Genomic DNA, 4,151 nt, shown 5'->3' on the forward strand with positions numbered 1-4,151 from the left:
GATGTCACCCAGCGCAGCCCCGACCCTCCTCCTCCTCCTTCTCCTCCTCCGCCCGCCGTTAAAGGCGCAACGGCCCGCCGCCGTTCCCGCCGCCCTCCCGCCCGCCGTTCCCCCTCAGCCCCGGCGAGGGGGAGACCTACCCCACCGCACGGGGGGGGGGGGGGGGGGGGGGCAGTTTCGGGGGTCGTTTCCCCTCAGCGGCCGCCGGGCTCCCCGCTGAAGGTTTCTCCTCAGCGGGGTGCTGCGGGGGGGGGGGGGGAGTGGGGCAAGAACCCACCCGTGGCACCCCACTGCTTGTGGGGGCCGGTGGGGCAGCCCCAATATGGCGCCGTTGCCACCGCAGCAGGGTCATCGGCCCCGCTTGGGGATCCTCACACAAAGGCGCCCGGGTCCCATGGCGATGGTGGTGGGTGCCAAGCGGGGGTCCGGCAGGACGGCCCGTGAGACGTCAGAGTCGCCCCAACCCCACAGAGAGGGTCAGGGCTCCTCGGCCCACGCCCCTCGGGAGCGGGGGGGGCACCCCTTTGGGCGAAGCACCTGCAAATCCACACGAATGTCGGCGCGCGCACAAAAACCCGAATGCGGAGGTCCACGGGGCACCCACCAGCAGATAGGTGCAAAGGTGGGGATCCCCCCCACCAGACCCCAGCGGGTGTTTGGGGGGGCCAGGTGGCCACCGTTGGCCGCAGCAAGCCCCGGAGCATCTCAGAAAGAGCCAGCTGAGTCGGGGGGGAGGCAGCCAGGGTGTATCAGACCAGCATGGGGGTGTAGGAGCGGAGCCCAGAACGGGAGAAGTGTTTGGGGGCTCCCGGGAGGTGGGAGGTTGGGGCTGGATGGGTGAAGGAGGAGCGAGGTGCCTTTGCGAGCTCTGGGAGCTGGAGCGCGGCGGGAGGCTGGAGGCCAGCGTAGGGTGAGAGGGAAGGGAACGGCAGTAGGTGCCGTGGAGCAAGAGCCAGATGCTTCCAAGCTTCGGGAGACCTCGTTAGCGAGGAGCTGCTTCAGCACAGTCATCCCAAAGTCAAGAACTGCAGTTCCTGCAGTCAGGCTACAGATGGAGGAGATAAGCGTGATGGGGGAGAACTCAAGAGCCGCCATACCAGGCCAGCTCCTGGGTGCATCTAGGCTGGGACCCCCACATCAGCTTCCAAATATACAACATAAGCATTGGGCTGTTGGCACCAAAAGGCGCAAGTTGCAGCCCTGCCGGCACTGTGTGGTGCAGAAAGCAGTTGTTGCTTCAAGTCGTACCAAGCTGGTGGGCTGCAACGCTCCGAATTCCGCTGCCAGTCAGCGCCCGCGCTGAGTTGGTGGGCCATTGAGACCTGGAAATAGTTCCTGTTTTATGCAAGCCTTTGGGAACCAGTGCTGTTTCCCACTCTCACTGCCGGGCCGGTTTTATCACAGAACTTTGTCTCTGTTCCGAGAAGTTAAAATTTAATTGAGTTTTTTGTAGTAATGACATTTCCTTATACATGCTCCATTGAACCTCTGTAGTTTCACAGCCTACATAACAACAAACAGATGGGAAGGTAGGTAATAAAGTACGCAGCCACTGCCGAATCCAGCCGAGGGCTTGCCCTCCTACCCTGGGTGGGTGCACATCAGCCGAGAGGGAATTTGCTGGAGCCCAACACCGCTCACGACTTTGCTGCGAGTGGCAGGCCCGTACAGGCACTGAGCGAGGAGGGCTCTGACAGAGACGGCTCCTGGAAGGATGGATCTGAATCAGATCCCAGGAGAGGCAGCTCTCGGCGTGGCTGGTGGGAGCAGAGTTTGGGGTGACGCTGCCTGGCAGGTGGGTGCAGGGTCTGGGGGGACAGTCACCACGTCAGCTCTCCCCCTGCTGCTGGCTGAGGTGGCGGGAGGGAATTTGAAGAAATCCTGAATGTAGACACAGCCCTTGGGGATGAAATCGGAATGTGTGTACGGACACTTCAGCTACCTTTATTTTAATCATTTAGGGCTTAAAATAAGAACTCTTTAATTAGAAACATTCCCTTAATTGAATTGTAATCAAGCTTTTAGTGCTGTTAGCCTGGCTAACCATGTGATCTAATAACACCCACCTTCTCTCCAAGCATTGCCTAGTTACACTTCTTACGGAATGATTTATATCAGGGAGCCTGGGCCAGGGCACCCTGTCTCCATCAGCACCGTCAGTGCTCAAGTGGTACAACAGGTAACTCCTGCCCCAGTGTCTAAAAAAACATAGGTGTTGCATATAACACAAACAGCAGGACCCCAACTACAGAGAGGTTGGGGTTGGGTTGGGAAGGGAAGAAATTTGAGGGAGAGGCAGAATCCACGCTCACAATCTGTGCTGGGTCATCTCCGTTCCTCTTCAGTTACCAAACTGGTGGGCAGCAGTAGCCACAAGCATCTTTTCCCCTCTGTGCACCTCTCCAAAAATGAACATCCACTCAGGTCTAGCCCTGTATTAGGCACCAGAATAGAACAACGAAGGCACGCTGAGACTTTGTTTAAACAGCAGCACCTGGAAGGCTGTCTAGACTCCCAGACCCAGCAGCGAGCTGCAGCCGCACTCATAACCGCATGCCAGGATGAGACCCCAGCAGGTCTCAGCTCATCCCTTCTCCCTGGTTTGCCTGGGAAGGATCTTTGGGTGTAGAGCATGGAAGGGAGTCGAGGCTCCAGCCAAGTCCCTTAGCTCAGCAGCTGGGGGACCTGCACCTGGGACACCTCATGTCTACCTTTCACGGGGTTCAGACCCAGCCAAAGCATCCCTAGATGATCCAGGGAGTGCTGCTGCTGAAGGCAGGCAAGCAGAAGATGAGCTACACGGGGTGGCTCTGCTTGCAGGCCCTTTGGCTGCTGTCCTGTTCTCATGGGAAGGTCCTTGGGCAGTCCCCAGAGCTCACACCGCAGCGCTGTAGGGGGAACCCACGGCAATGTGTCTTGAGCTGAGTCTCGTGGGCTGGTGTATCCAAGGGGGCTATAGCTCGCTGGGCACCCAGCCAGCCTCACCACTGCCCGCCGTGTCATTCCTCAGGTAGGAAAGGAAAAGAAGGGCTAGAGTTGCCCTGTTTATTCACAGTGTCACTGCTGGGTGGCCATCCAGAGTCACCATACATGATATACATAGCACCTAGTAAAATTCATGGGAAAGCTGAGCTCCAGTGACCTAGCAGACCTCAGAGAACTGCCAGGTCGCATTTGGCAGTTCTGCCTGATCCGCAGTGAGCAGAATCCCGTTTCACCCACTATCTGGAGAGGGACATGCTGTTTTGAGGACCAAAGCCACTTCTCCACGGAGAGACTTGCCTGTGCTAGGAAAGCGTGAGGAATCAGGGAAAGAGCAGAGAAAACTTCGTTTCTGTGCTGAAGTTCTACTTCTGCAAGGCCAGTGAAAGCAAGAAAATATGAGAAGTGAGAACAAACGCATTTCCACCTGCAATTCAAGAGCAGAGGTTCCCGAGGAGGCAGGCACCTGTGGCTTGACACATCCAACAGAGCAGAACAGAGTTGTTCAAATCATTAACTCACAGTTTATTCAGAACATGCAGCCCACACTCAAAAAACAACAATTAATGTTCACAGGGTCTTTTTTACAGGGAACACACTCTAGTTTCTCAGTACTTCCCAAATAATAATAGATTTGCCTTTTCAATACTCATACCAAGCAAGAGAGTAGCGTTTAAGAGAAGACCCAGCATTCCTGGAGGGAAGGTCAAATGCAGCCTGCAAGGTGGGGATGCTGATCTGAGTGCTTTGCCAGAGCACTCTGCATTTTAAAGCTTTTTCTACAGTCAAGTGCAAGTCCCCATTCACATGCAGCAGAGAACAACAAATACTCCTGCAAATGAGACATCAGGATCCCAGGATAGCACAAGGCTAAAACCAAAGCAAAACGCCAAAATAAATAAAACATAGCTAATAGCTACCTCTGAAAAGGTTGCTGTGAGTGACTCGCTCAGCATCAGGTAGGAAATCCGCAGCAGGGGCAGGGATCCAGGCCAACACACAACTGTCTCAGCAATGAGTCACTCCTTTTTCTTCACACTTTTGGGGGGAAAAAAAAAAAAAAAAAGATGAAGCTGAGTCCCTGCAAAGAGCCTTCTTCATGACACAGCCCAGACTCACCCAGAGCACCATCTAACCTGTGTGCTGCAGGTGTCCTGTGGAAAATAAAC

Source organism: Harpia harpyja, chromosome 6 (assembly GCF_026419915.1).
Source record: "Harpia harpyja isolate bHarHar1 chromosome 6, bHarHar1 primary haplotype, whole genome shotgun sequence".
NCBI classification, from domain to species: Eukaryota; Metazoa; Chordata; class Aves; order Accipitriformes; family Accipitridae; genus Harpia; species Harpia harpyja.